At 39.6% G+C, this 15,962-nt stretch overlaps 1 protein-coding gene across 1 annotated transcript in view; it reads right to left on the bottom strand.

The window, feature by feature from the left end:
- The window catches only part of fhit (fragile histidine triad diadenosine triphosphatase), a 270,103-nt gene that overhangs the window by 243,135 nt on the left and 11,006 nt on the right, over positions 1–15,962 (bottom strand). The window contains exon 2 of the mRNA XM_053652728.1: positions 4,179–4,262. The gene's annotated coding sequence lies outside the window, so the exon portion shown is untranslated. The remainder of the gene's footprint in view (positions 1–4,178; positions 4,263–15,962) is intronic.

Below are 15,962 nucleotides of genomic sequence, written 5' to 3'. Positions count from 1 at the left end.
TATACATTACAGCACAATGAAATTCTTTTCTTTGCATACCCCAGCCTGTCAGGAAGCTGGGGTCAGAGCACAGGGTCAGCCATGATACAGCGCCCCCTGGAGCAGAGAGGGTTAAGGGCTTTGCTCAAGGGCCCAAAAGTGGCAGCTTTGCAGTGCTGGGGCTTGAACCCCCGACCTTCTGATCAGTAACCCAGAGCTTTAACCGTCAAGCCACCACGGTTTATAGTTATCACAGGTTTATATTAAAAGCACTCATTCTAATACGTTACTTGCGGTAACTTACAATACTGTTAAAGGGAATTATAAATGGATATGAAGTACAATGTATTGTTCATGAATAAAAATATATTTTTTAATGTAATCGTTTGCAAATTGCTGCAGTACAACAGGAGTAAAACACTTGATGATGTGCTATATATTGTGAAAATATATTATGAAAATAATCAAGTTCCTATACCAGTATACTATACGTCCCATTGTGTTTTACTCCTTACGTACTTAACACTTGGTCATAGCATATAAGTGATACCATTTAAATGAACTAATGGAGTCACGAAGGTTTAAGTCTTGCAAGTCAGACCTCCAGTATTTGCTCGAGAGTCTGGTATGTTTCAATAAACACAGCTGAAAACTGCCTACATTGCAGATGACTAATCACAAACACACAAAATTCCTCTCATCTGCTCAGTGGTAATTGCGTCAAACAGAACAGGGTCACTTGAACTTGCTAAGAAAAACTAATTTCATCACGCGAAAAAAAAACAACAAAAAACGTTTGGACAGCCAATCAGATTGAGACCTTCAACATTCTGAAGCTTGTGGCTAGAAAAGTATACAAAAAGACCCCAGATGCTCTGTGGCCTAATAAAGTAAATGGTGTGTGAACGGTATGCTCTTATATAAGATACATTTTATACGACAATTTATCAAAAGGAAAATTAAAACCTGACATCTTGCTCATAAAATAGCACAAGTTTCTTTTTAATAATTACATAAATAAATAAAACAGCTTGCAGCCTCACACAGATTCGCACAACCAACAGTTTTATGTTCGATACTTTTCAGTGACAATGTCACTGTGTGTTAATTCACATTTATATTCAGGGAAAGAAAAGCGCAAGCTCATTGTAATGTAGTCCTCCGTGCCCCCGCAGATGCAGTAAACACTGGCAAAGTTACCTGTTAAAGTGACAGCTTTGCAACTGAGAATCTATGGCGCAATAACAGAGATTGCTTTAGGTTGAGCTTAAAAAATGAACTGGCACCTGGATAGCATTTGTTCGGGAGGCATATAAACTGTTAAATCGTTATAGCCGTACAAAATGTCGTGTGTCTATTTTGAATTTGTGTTTCAACTACCGAAAAATGGGGCCAATCGTTAAAGAAATAATAGTCTACTCTAGTCTTTATAATTAACCCAGCTCACAACATCACACAAGATATGAATGCCAAGGGCATTGAAGAAAAAAAATAGATGATTAATCCACATCCTAAAGTGAAATTATGTCTAAATCAGCCATCTGTAGGCTGTATTTGACACATCCCAAGATGCGTATTAGATCCAACTGGCGTGAGTTTAGCCAACAGCTCCATGGTGCTACGCATCAGCCATGTTTAACAGCTGTAAACACCTGCTTTACTATTCAAATGAACATTGAACTTATTATCATAATATTATTATATTAGCGTTAGGAGAAATTATTTCAATCGGAGAGTACTTTATCTTCACATCCAGGCATATTAATCGATTGTTTACGTTAAGACATATTATCCAGTAACTAATACGAAGATTACATTATGTAGGCATGGGTCCTGAGAGTTAAAGGGTTAAAGGTTGGTGTCCACCAAAATCCCACGTCTTTATAGAATTCCTACATTTCAGCGAGTACGAATTTCCTCCATCATCCACCTTGTATGATTCACTCCTTCCTCTACAGTATGCTCTTTCTTTATGATCTCCTCAGTTTCTCATACTCGCGCTCTCTCTGAGCTCCAACCTGTCATCCATCTCTCTCTCTCTCTCTCTCTCTCGCTCTCTCTTTCTCTCTCTTCTCTGAACATCTCAGCCATTATGGCCCGTTACTAAGATACTAAGGCTTTGTAAAGCAGCACTGCCATCACACCAAGCAAAGGAGTGAATGAAAAAAGAGCACAGAGTTGCCAGTAGCCCAAGACCCCCTTTCCTGCTGTGAGAATATTACCCAAAATCGCACAAGGAGGCAGCGATCGGCGATCCAGCTTAACGCGCGCATGATCAGCGGGCGTCCTATTAAAGCCTGCAAATTGTTGACGTGGGTTATAATTACCACTAAGCATGCAATTACAAATGCCAGGACTAATAAAGGCAACTTGGCGAGGTGGGAGTATGGGGCCAATTAAACAGCTTCGAAACTCGATCGGACGTGCAGTCAAAACAGACAAGTCAAGAGAAATAAGGGGACAAAATTAACAAGCACAATGCTCCGTAAATGTGTTTGACTTGGTAACAAAGGTGTGTGAGAAATGTGAAAATCGTGACTGTTCAAAAGCATTGTGCTCGCTCCAAAGCTGCAATCAGTCAGGATTCGATTCCAACACCCTTAGTCCGTAAGAAAAAAACAAACAAAAGTGATTCTTTCTGTTGTTCTGTTCTGTTGATCTGTTGATTTGTGGACATCGTGGCGTGCACACGACATGAATGTTCACAGATGAAGCTCACACACTACACGGTATTCCAGCTAAAGAGATCCAAATTAAACATGAGTTTAATCTATCTGTCATGTGACAAGACAGAGCCCGAGCAACTGGCTATGGTGGTTGTTTTAGCATTATTTTGTATTGGAAAAAGAGAAATAAGAGACAAATGTGGAGGAAGGATTCCTTGCAGGAAGTGTGGACTGTCTGTTCTAGATAGACATACAGACAGACAGACAGACAGACAGACAGACAGACAGACATTAGTGCCAGGTATCTCATACATGCAAGTTAATCTCCCAGTCGCAACTGTGATAGCCTTTACTTATTAAGCTATAAATTCCTTGTTTGCACCTTGTCGCATATGCTTGTATTGTTGTGGTTTGAATATTGGAAATGAAAGCAGGAAGTGTGTGACATCAACTAGCAATTGTACGATAAAAAGTTGCAACTCTGAACTATTAACTTGCAGGTGTGAGATATAAATTCACAATTGTGTGATTTTAATTCACAAGTGCGAGAGAAAAGTTGCCTGAAAATGACTCGCGATTGCAAGATTTAAAAAAAGAAAGTCGCATGATATTGAATTATCATCATTTGAAAATTCATTGTGATAAATCTGCATCAGATGTTGGGAATTGTTATGTTTTTTTTTATTTTTCACATTTCCTAACAACCATTTGGGAACGACATGGGATATGACTTCTTATAGAAACAATATTATCGTGCTTACAATAGTTTCCTCTAGGATTCTTGACTGTTGCCCGTCACTGTTTTTGCAACTTATTATAGAATTGCTCACGCTTGAAAATATCTGAGCATCTGTGACAGGGAAATCATGGTTACAACCATGTAGTGTGCATTCAGCATAACCTGACTCGAGCTTAAAGGATTTTCCTTTTCTCTCCACAAAGGTCACTCAGCTTGTGGAGTCCCTCGTCATCTTGAGACCTTGAGGACTACCGGCAGTACTTGCCATGTGCACCAGCACACTAAATGATTCAGAATGGTGTTGTGTGCCTTTTCCCACATCAGCCCATTGCAGTGTTCCCTCCACTGGCTTCATGTAGCTGCCAACATAAGATTTAAAACACTGATGCTTGCATACAATGCCAAAAACAGACCTACCTGCTACTCTGTGCTCCCTCCTCCCTTCCATGATGGTGGAGTGAGCTTGATTGTCTGATTATGAAGACCTACCTTTTTACCAAGCACTTACACAAACAAATAAAAACTCCCAAATTAACTCCTGTCCAAAAGGGTTTTAGCTTAATGGATTTGGAATAGCGTCATGTTTTTCCGATAGAAAACACAAAGTACTTCTGTAAGTCGTTCAGAAAGACAGACAGACAGATACCAAGAGCGTGACTGTCAGAATATTTTGTTTTGTTTGTGCTGTCTGTAATCAACTTGTCCTGTAAATACAAAAATGCCTGAGAAGGAAAAAATAAAATGAATGCACCTGGCTAATTTTATTGTCAAAGCGATGCAATAAACGCACGTACCTTCACCCGCCAGATCTCCCCTCGGCCCCCAGCTGAGGTAATTAGCAGCAGACACGAGTTCGCAGGCTGTTGTGACGTGGGAACCTAAAAGCAAGGGGAGAAGGGAATTCACTGGGTTTGTTTGTGACAGACTGATTTGTCAGCTTTTTGGCTGGTCGCAATGATCTATTAACTGGACTTTTAATTAAGTTGTTTAAAGGGCTAAGGCCAAACTGGATATATAGATCAGTGAGTGCATCCAAAACGAACAAGTCCATGTTGATATTTTGTATGGATATGAATTTAGTACATATTATCTGGAGAGACAGCTGGCTAATACAGCCTTATGCAAATTACATGTTTGGTTGGTGTTCTAAAGTCAAGCTCTGTAACAAATAAAGGTAATTATCAAATTTCTGCAAATTTTAGTACACCAGTAGTGTTTATTTGCTGAATTTGCTGAGTAAAAACATATTGAGAAAAAAAATATTTAAATGCCATGTCCAAAAGTTTGGGCATCTCATGAGTCAATACTTACTAAAACCCTTTGGGCAGAAATCACAACCTTAAAAAGTTTCTTGAAGCCAGCATTGTATTCTTGCTTTAGGACTGCTTCTACCTCATAAATACTCTTAGGTTATGTTTGAGATCTACCCACACATTTATTAATCCCTTGAATTGTGGCTTGGATTAAGGTCTAACAAGTCAATTCAGTTTTAAGACTTTTTGTTTAATTGTTACAATACGCTAAATTCAACAGATAAACAGATAATTGTGCATTAAAATTTTCCCACCGTGGCCCTGTGTGTGCGGAGTTTGCATGTTCTCCCCGTGCTGCGGGGGTTTCCTCCGGGTACTCCGGTTTCCTCCCCCAGTCCAAAGACATGCATGGTAGGCTGACTGGCATGTCCAAAGTGTCCGTAGTGTATGAATGGGTGTGTGAGTGTGTATGTGATTGTGCCCTGCGATGGATTGGCACCCTGTCCAGGGTGTACCCCGCCTTGTGCCCGATGCTCCCTGGGATAGGCTCCAGGTTCCCCGTGACCCTGAAGTCAGGTTAAGCGGTATAGTGGATGGATGGATTTAACGGTTACATTTGTTCCCAACAAAACATTTCATTTAACCACGGCTGGCCAAACGTTTGCATGAGACCACACGTACTGGCCAAATTTGTCCTGCTGGCTTCTGTTTCAGAATTGTTTTTGTTTGCTCGTTTGGAAGACACTTTTATCCAAAGCGACATTTGATGCAGAATACAGTCCAACAATAAAGCTGAGCAGTTCAGGGTTTCGCTCAAAAGCTCAAAATTGGCTTTGTGCTTGTCTCATGTACAAACTCACAACCTTGCAATAAGTTGAATAAGACCTTTCGACTGCAATATTATTATCCCAACGTGCTTGCTTCAGCTTAAGGATCTTTAGGAGAGACTGTGAATGAAATTATAGTTGTTTGGGTGGGCTTGGATTTAAAAACGTTGCCTTAAAATTAGTCAAAGTAGTCAAAGTCTACTGCATGGTCATTTCTATATCTTCATCATGATTCAAAGAGACGTGTCTGCTATTGTTAAATGCAATATGCAAATTTATTTGGTATGTGCATTTGTACCATATATTTGTTGTATATGTACTGCATATCCAAGGAATAGTGAAACCCCAGCCAACTTGACTTTGAGGCAGATCCAGCACTATTGATGTTATGAGCTCGGTATTAATGCGATAGTTTGCATGTCTCGTTGATTTTTCAAGAAGAATGTGGAGTCACATGGAGGGTTTTTTCAAAGATACTACGTATTTTCCAGAACATATTGTTAGTGTTGCAGCTAACGATTATTTTGTTCATTGATTTATCTGTCTGGTTCCATTGGTCTGACGGTTTCAATGACCTGAGGATGGTTCAGTTAAATTTAGGATAAAGGCCAATATCCACTGGCTCCACATTTGGATGCTAAATTTAGTATCAAATGTATGGAATCAGGGAAACACGTCTTTGTGGGACTGACTCCCAGCACCTTCAGCTCAGCATGTCCCTTGCTGTCGGCCAAGAACAGGAATCTGAGGCTACACTGTGCACAGGTTCACCTAAACCGGGTTGTTTGGGAATAGATTGGAAAAAGACCAGGCGAATTAAATCAACAGTTCATTCGCATATTAATAATAAGCAAGCGTGAATTGTGCAAATCTTCTGGACTTATTGTTTAGCCATGAATTGAATACACATGGAATGAAGATGAAGACCTAACTGATATACATAAACATACATCAATTATATTACACATTAATTACAATGTTAAAATTACTTATCAATTGTTACATTCACGGATTGTTAATGTTAAATAGGTTAAAAAAAAAAAAAAAGGGTAAGTGAAGGAAACCTGTATTTAACATGTTATGAATGTAAAGGAATAGTACAATACCTGGAAACTGTATGCTGAAATATTTAATGCCCAACAGGCCTGAAAACTTTTCATCCCTTCATTCAATATCAACACTTCCCCTCTAACCACCATAATAAGGATTGTTATTCCTAGACCTTTAGCGATATGGATGGCTCTTCTTTTCCAGAGACAATTAAAATTGAATTTAGGCTAGCTCCACTGAAAGAGAAATAAAATATTCACGAGCACCCACCTTAATGCTCTCTCTGTACGCGGTGCTTGAATATGCCAAGCAGAAAAGCACTGCCACTGCATCGAACAACAACACTGTCCTTGAACGCACCTTCCTTTAGAAAGAGATGCTAATGAGTAAAAGTAACCTTGGATTATTAGGCTTTTACTGAATTCTTGTTCCCCCAAAATCATTCTCCTGCAGAGCAGAACTTACTAATAATGGAGCAAAGCGATGTCAATGCATCAAAATCCGACGACACTGAAGGTCGCAGTAATTTGGGCTTCGTTAAGAAGCCTACAACACAGCGTTTATTTTTACTGCAAAGAGAACCATCCACCAGAGACGTCACGCGCGACGGACTTAATCAATTGAGCAGATTGTGTACTTTCTCTCAGAAGGATTTGAATAATGCGTTGCTACAACGTGTAGATGTTTTCACAGCTCAGTAGCTGTGACCTAGGCTGTGATGGAAAAGAAGTCCTCGTTCTGCCTTTCGTCTTAAGAAAAAAATACAAAAAAAAATCCATTTATCAAGATAGTGCTGAGAAGAGACCCGGCAGGCACTATGGGGACGCGAGATGCGAGCTGGCAATCCAGCAAAGTGCCTGGCGTCATGTCCATGCTATTACCAGGCCTGTTCCAACACCCGCGGGAAACACAGGACCTCGTTTTACTTTTCTGTCTCCTGCTCCATGGCTCCATCTCCCAAAGGTGACAAGTGAACGAACGGAGGGTGACGCTGAGGGTGTCAGTAATTAAAAAGGGCTGATTAAAGTGACTTAAGGAGGACAGAGAATGGGAGCGTGGGAAGAAGTGCGAGACAGCGAGAGAAACAAAAGAGTTTGTTGTGGAAAATCAGCACAAACATATGAGCCATGATTCACCTTGTGCTGCTCTGGATGGCTCCACGTACAGTACAAATAATCATACTGCACATAATACGCTCCTGCTCACTTAAGTCTACAACAATGTTCATAGGGGATATTGATGGGGTTCCACTGTCAGTCACGTCGACTAAGGTGAAAACACACGTGAAAGAAAATAATACATCTGACACTGGTTTCTATTTGGTAAAAAAAAACAACAAAAAAAAAAACTTCCCTGTGAAAAAAAAACGTTATTTTTTTAAAGTAGTTTCCAAGGTTAGTATGTGGTAGAACATTATTGATTCTTTGTGAAATATTTGTACTTTCTGTGTCCAAGCCCACAGGCGAATAAGCTTCAGAAACATGTGACCTCTGGCCGGGTGCACGGGGAGCTAAACTCAAATCTGGGAGCTCTTTTGGTAGCAAGCTTTTCATTTTGGCTTCACCTAGCTCTAGGGATTTGATCATCATACACATGAGGACCAGATCCAACTGGCAGCGGTGCATTAAAGTCCATCTAAAAAAGTGCATGTTCAAAAATAATGAAATAATTTCATTATTAAGTCACATCTAATTAGGGAAATGAATAGCACGGCACCGAGGCTTTTTTCCCCCCCAACGACATCAAAAGATACTGTGGCGCAACATGGCAATCAATTGTTTATTTATTAGACATATAAATAAAGGCAGGGATGATGAGATGACATGGCTCAGAATGGTCATCGATATGTCACAGCGCTCCACAATCATGAGCTGTAATGAGAGGGAACGTTCGGACTTGCCTTTAGGAGCGAACTCAATAACAAATACAAAGTACTTACATATCCAAGTGCATAAAACTAATAAAACTCCACATTATTACTGTGATGGTGATGAATATTAGCGCGTTCTTTCATGCATACGAATCAAAGCTCTCTGACATTAAACAGAATTACTTTGTTCAAATTGAGCATGTTGTGCTTAACTGAGATGAACTTATAAATAATATTAATACCCTTTCAAAAATTTTCAATTAAAGACTGTGATTTTTTATTTATTTAACTAAAGCTCTGAAAAACTGATGAATCAAACAGTGGTTGTTTAGTGAGCGTACATTCTAGATTATTCCGTCATCAGACTAATAGTAGTTTAAGGTGGCTTGATTATTTTCATTACTGAGGCAGGAGGGAAATTCATTGCCTCAACTAGCCAATGCATGACGATTACTTTCCGAATATTGCTTTCAACCCCTAACATGCTCATTTTAATCATGATATACTGTAAAAAGAGTAGGTTCTTATGTATATGGAGCTATAAAAATGAGAACAATGTTTGGTCATTATATTTCAGTAGTGGTATGCCAAAAAAAAAAAAGAAACTGCTCAGAAATCTACACAGCTCCATATAGTACACTAACCATAAACACTTTTGATCACTAACATTAGTTTGTTAGCTAGCTAAGTAGCTAGCTGGCTAGTTGGTGCTAGCTAAACTCTTTCTTGATAACTAGCATGTGTTTTGCTTGTTTTGTTTGGAGCATCAGTGTTATACTAAAAAATAAAAAAAATAATAAAAAGCCCAGAAAGCTACCTTGCTACAAAAGTCCTATTAAAGAGAAAATCCTTTCAATCACTATTACCTTGTTAGTTAGTTAGGTAGCTAGTTAGAAACTTTCTTCTTAAGCAGCATGTTCTTTTTGTTTAGGTTTTAGTTAGGCTAGTCAGTGTTAGCTAGAAGCTTTCTCGACAGCTAGCTTTTTTTGTTTGTTAGTTTGTTTTAATCTTAGTAGTTATGCTTAACTAAAAATACAAAGAAAGATATCTAGATACAATGATATATAAACCATAAACTCTTTGCTGCATGTGTTAGCTTGTAAGCTAGCTAAGTAGTTAGCATTGGCTAGAAGATTTCTTTATAACTAGAATGTGTTTTTTTTTTTTTCCCCTTGTTTTGTTTTAGTTATGGTGTTGAACTAAAAAAAAATCACAGATTGATACCTAACTACAAAAGGTATACAATGTATAAATTCTTTTAATTGTAAACTTTAGAATGTTAGCTAGCTAGGCAGCTAGCTGGCTAGTTAGCATTACCTAGAAGATAACTAGCATGGTGTTTTTTGTTTTGTTTTAATTTTAATAGTGATGCTAAACTAAAAATGCCAAGACAGATGCCTAGCTACAACCATACAACCTCTTTTTAGTTTTTAGTCATCACTTGTTAGCTAGCTAGCTTCATTTGTGATTTTACACATGAGCAGGAAGGACCACCACCATACAACTACGTCTGAGCAGATATTACTTGGGTGGTGTGTTATTCTCAGCACAGCAGTAATACAGACGGGAGTGTGTGTAGTGTGAGTATGGAGCTGGATCCAGCATAACATTACCACCATTAAAACCCCACAAACACATCTGTTGTACTCTACATCTGTCAGTAAGCCCGGTCTTGTACAATATCTGCATGGATCAATTGCATGGGTGATTTTTTGACAAACTGCATAATGACCTTGTACGACACAGTGTTTGGACACTTGCAATGGCATATCATAATTTCACAACAGTGATGCTGACACATTACAAAAAATCATCCATCACTTTTAATGAGTACTCACTCCAGAGCCAAGAGAGTGGTGTAAACGGCTTAGAGGCGAGTACACAATATAAAACAACATAAGATAGAGATAATATTGAGCATCCTCAAACATGATTGCAAAAGAATGTAGGCCTCATTTTTATATCTGCATTTCTAATTCTTCTTTTTTTTTTCTCCAAAAAAAAAAAAAAAAGTGATAGTGGCCGCATTCAGATTACATCAAATACATGCTTGTGGCACTCCACCATGACCATAGCCTATTACTTAATGGTCATTCATTAGCTCTAAATGATATTCATAATTTTAAAGCACACACACTTGCCATCGAAGCACCGCCCTTGTACCAATAACATTTCAAGGCGGCTCGTCTAGGACTTCTAGCGCTGTGAGCAATGTTCCAGTTATCATGTATTAATCCATCACAGTCTTCGGTTTTTCGTGATGACAATGCTTTTGGTGTCATGAAAGGTTAGATATTTATTAAATTGATGAATAGACCTACCGTATGTAGTTATTAAAGCACTTTGGGCTGGATTTATGTATCCTCAAGAAAACACGACAGATCGCTGTCAGGCAAACATGGCCCTAAAGGCAGTCTACACGGTTTCCTACATGGTTTCCTTGAGCCCAATTAGTCAACTAGCCTTTGAGAAAACACGTTCAGGATTCAGTTTTGAAAACATGAAGACAGGATATAAAACAGGATGGATTTGATTTTTTTATAATAATAATATTAATGATAAAGCTTTTACAAATTGGAAAAATAAACCGATCAGCCATAACATTAAAACCACTGACAGGTGTATAACATTGATTGTTTCGTTACAGTGGCACCTATAAAGGGGTGGGATATATTAGGCAGCAAGTCAACAATCAGTTCTCAAAGTTAATGTGTTGGATGCAGGAAAAATGGGAAAGTGTAAGGATCTGAGCGGCTTTGACAAGGGCCAAATTGTGATGGCTAGATGACTGAGTCAGAGCATCTACAAAATGGCAGGTCTTGTGGGGTGTTCCTACAATAGGCATGTGAGCATCAGAAGTGGTCCATGGAGTAATGGAAGAAGGCGGCCTGGTCTGATGAAACACGTTTTCTTTTACATGATGTAGACGCCCAGGGTGCGTGTGCGTCGCTTACCTGGGGAAGATATGGCACCAGGATGAGACCAAACCGGCAGAGGCAGTGTGATGCTCTGGGCAATGTTCTGCTGGGAAATCTTGGGTCCTGGCATTCATGAGTTACTTTGTTACTTTGACACGTACAGTGCATCTGGAAAGTATTCACAGCGCTTCACTTTTTCCACATTTTGTTATGTTACAGCCTTATTCCAAAATGGATTAAATTCATTATTTTCCTCAAAATTCTGCAAACAATACCCCATAATGATAATGTGAAAGAAGTTTGTTTGAAATCTTTGTAAATTTATTAAAAATAAAAAACAAAAAAAAGCACATGTACATAAGTATTCACAGCCTTTGCTCAATACTTTGTTGAAGCACCTTTGGTACCAATTACAGCCTCAAGTCTTTTCGAGTATGATGCTACAAGCTTGGCACACCTATTTCGGGGCTTTTCTCCCATTCTTCTTTGCAGGACCTCTCAAGCTCCATCAGGTTGGATGGGGAGCGTCGGTGCACAGCCATTTTCAGATCTCTCCAGAGATGTTCAATCGGGTTCAAGTCTGGGCTCTGGCTGGGCCACTCGAGGACATTCACAGAGTTGTCCTGTAGCCACTACTTTGTTATCTTGGCTGTGTGCTTAGGGTCATTGTCCTGTTGGAAGATGAACCTTCGCCCCAGTCTGAGATCCCGAGCGCTCTGGAGCAGGTTTTCATCAAGGATGTCTCTGTACATTGCTGCATTCAACTTTACCTCGATCCTGACTAGTCTCCCAGTTCCTGCTGCTGACAAACATCCCCACAGCATGATGCTGCCACCACCATGCTTCACTGTAGGGATGGACAAACAAGTCCGACCCAGGGAGTCCCCACCTCGCAACTTACATGACTTAAAGGATCTGCTGCTGACGTCTTGGTGCCAGATACAACAGCGCACCTTCAGAGGTCTTGTGGAGTCCATGCCTCGATGGGTCAGAGAAGTTTTGGCAGCACAAGGAGGACTTATACAAATATTAGGTAGGTGGTTTTAATGTTATGGCTGATCGGTATATGTCAGCTCTTCATAGACCGTGCGTTTTCATTCCCTGTTTATCTTGCACTTTTTCAATCTTGTACGCCCATATACCACTGAAGCTATGAGTTCAACTCCATTATCCACATATACGATCTAAACTTGCAAGACTGTCAAAACAAAAGCCGAGGTGCATTTCATGGCGTTCTGTGGCAAATAAATAAATAAATAAATAAATAAACCAGCGAAATATTCCGTATCAGATTGCAGCTGAACTGTTCTGACATCCTGTCATTTCACACAGCAGAGTTCAGACTGTTACGATTGGCTTGAATTGAGAACAAGAGGCATAGCATAGCTTTATTTTTATTCTAAGCTACTCGTGTAGTGTAAGAAAAGCGGCCGCAAAACATCAATATTTATGATCACGCAACATCCCATCCTCACTGCATAGAGTATACACCAGTACCAACATTCATATGTGCTAGTCTTACAGAAGGTGCATGCATGTTATGAACAATCGTACGGTAGCAAACGCATTTCGATTCCAAGCTGTGGATGGAAATACTTCAGGTAAATATGTCACAGCTTAGCCTAGAGGCATGGCGATGGTTAAGACATACGGAATATATTCACCTGGAAAAGTGAAATGTTTCATCATCAAGCCTTATTCTAAATCGAATAACCTTTCGAGTAAGAAGCTGTAGAAAGTATTGTAGTCAAAAACAGCCAGGCCGATATTATCAACAATTATTTTAAACTTTCCTCTAAGCATGATTTTCCCAAGACACACAAATGTACACTACACACTCCACACACACTGCCCAATGTACACTACTGTTCACCGCTCACCCAAGCGGAATAAATGCAATAAACAGCCACGAAACCCTCAACCCAATTTAGTCACACCATCCTTACATTACAATTTAATTAATGTATCAATAATACAATTGGTGGGGGGGGGGGTCTTTTTTTGGGGGGGGGTGTTGTTTTTTTTTAGTTTCCTCCTCCTGATACAAAATAAGTAATGGGTACATGTGAAGGAATTTAATTAGACAGGCTTCATTGCGTTTATTGCCTCTGGTTCCATTCTTTGCGTGATATACAGAAATGTGGCATTTTGCAAAGGCTGATATTTCTAATCATTGCTCAGCGTGGCATTCACACCCACCAGCTACAAGAGATAACACACAAATATGATAATATATCAGCTCGGCAGCATTCTCATGCAAAAAGGATAAGGCCGTGCGGAGACGTGAGGCAGAACAGCGAGTTAGGCCTGAGGAACTGTATACGCCTAGAGATAGAACCGGTCTAGTTTTTAGATTAGCCTAATTACTGCTAATTCAAAGAAATCACTTCATTAATATTGCAATCTGCACTCGTACTAAATGTGCAGTGATGTAAACAAGCAAGAGTGAATTTATCAGATTTTGTATGAATGAATGATTAAAAGTATGACCTCTGGCCCCATCTGGCGCCAGTAATTACATGTGGTTGTTTTTTTTTAGTAAAGAATGGCATACATTTTATAAATGTATAGTTATATTTCACGTTATGGAACATCCCTTGGCCAACTACAAAGTATGAATACTATTAATAGCCTTTTTTTTTTTTCGATAATGACAGACATTTTAGTAAGAACACCAACTGGATGTTAATTCCACTCTTAAAGCAGAGATACACTTTTCTTTTTACACTTTTATGCCCAAAATGTTTTCAATTGAACACACTAAATCACCTCTATTCTGTTCTCATTACACTGAATGAGCTCAGCTTTGAAAGTATTCTTGAGATCCTGCACCACCTAGTTGACCCGTAATTAACATTAATGGAAACTTCCAGAAAATTAAAGAAAATGTGCTGAGGGATTAAACAACACAGACAGCCATTTAAAATTTCCATTAACCACTGCTATGTGAAAATTCAATATGAGGACCAAAAAAAACAAAAAACAACCATCACTAAGCCCCGTCCACACATGTGTTTAAAGTGTTTATCACAGTTCCTGACCGGGTTGTTAGTTAGTTTGTGTTCTGTATTTTCTTATTTGATAAGTTGTTTGCCATTTCGCTTTCATTTATTGTTTACACGCTCCTGCGGAGTCGCCAGAATATGATATGCAAAGCAACGCTGCTGATTCCAATGCTCTGGTGCTGCAAACTACACCACAAACAGAGATTTTAGAAAAGCCTTGGGCGAACATTTTGTATTCGAGTGCAACCTTAAGCAATAGTTCCACCTTATCATCACTCCGCACACACGAATCCCTGGGATCGTAACTTTTTTTTGTTGTTTTAACCATGTTGGTGTTTTTCCACATTCACTCAATATGCAGCTCTTCACATGATGTCGTTTGATATGATAGTTTATGACGTACTATGACAAGGCTGGTGTGCTCATGTGGGGATTTTCATGTAGACTGAGACACTTTTTCAAACGAGAGACTGTTTCACTATCGCAATCTATAGACCGAATGGAAAACTATTTAATTGTATACAACATAAAAGAAATATTTCAAATAAATAGATCAAGTCGTCTAGAAATATTGGTGAGACGAAAAAGCTAAGCAGATGCGCAGCTGCCGCTAAGCTGAAAATGGGATCCTGGCTGAACGAGAGTGACTATCCCTTAAATTCAGAGCAGTTGGGTCTGGTTTAAAGGATTGGCTGAGCCAATCCGAAGTCTTTCGCGTCTCCTGGGCGTCAGCATAAGCTGAAAACAGTAGACTTCCGTTGGTTTTCCTGCACGTCCTCAAGTCCTGGCGGACTCGGTAATCCTTATCGGCGTGTCCATCAGATACACCGGCAGCACAAAAAACTTTCTCTTCCTCTCCGAGTTTGTTGGCGCGACTGCCGACTGGAGCTCTTTTGTATCGAACGGGATTAGGAGAAAATAAACGGCGCTCGGACAGCAGGCAGACGAAGCCGAGTCACTCGCCTTTGTAGCTCTGCCATTTACATCTTGCCTCATGCCGAGATGGCATCATAACAAACACACATTGTTGGTGAATAGCATGCGATGACTCACCCAATCGCCGTTACTGACCCGTGAGTAAACATGCCAGTCATGATGCTCACTTAGGTTTGTCCCTACACTACCTATTAAAGTGAACAGATGCTATTGAGTAATTATACGGCAACTGTAACGAACTGAAAACTAGCTGTGATTTTGTTAATTGCATGCTACCTCTGAGGTATAATTTACAGCCTACACAGAAAAGGAGCTGGATGCTGATAAGTGAATTTATTAAGGTGCATGTTAAATGGGTTGTCTGCCGCTTACTGTAGGCTGTGGGTATGAAAATATAATCCAAAAAAAATTAATAAATAAAAATCACACAGTAGACACTTTGTAAAGAAATTGCTGTTATTACAATCTCTCATTTTCACACACTTTCCCCTCTCCTCTCATCCATCCATCTTTCGCTTTCTCTATCGAAACCTGCGGGGCCCAAATCAGCATCTCCACAAATAGCAAAAAAAAAAAAAGAAGAGCAGGAACATTTTGATATTCAGCCTCTGAGACAGAATCTGAGGCACAGGACACTGCATTGCAGCACACACACATCCATATACATACATACACACACACACAAGCCAAAGGCGGAGAAAGGAAGCACCGTGCTGGCC

Source organism: Ictalurus furcatus, chromosome 21 (genome assembly GCF_023375685.1).
Source record: "Ictalurus furcatus strain D&B chromosome 21, Billie_1.0, whole genome shotgun sequence".
Lineage (NCBI taxonomy): Eukaryota > Metazoa > Chordata > Actinopteri > Siluriformes > Ictaluridae > Ictalurus > Ictalurus furcatus.
Note: the sequence above shows the minus strand (reverse complement) of the source record. Positions and strands in the feature narration are given on the sequence as shown.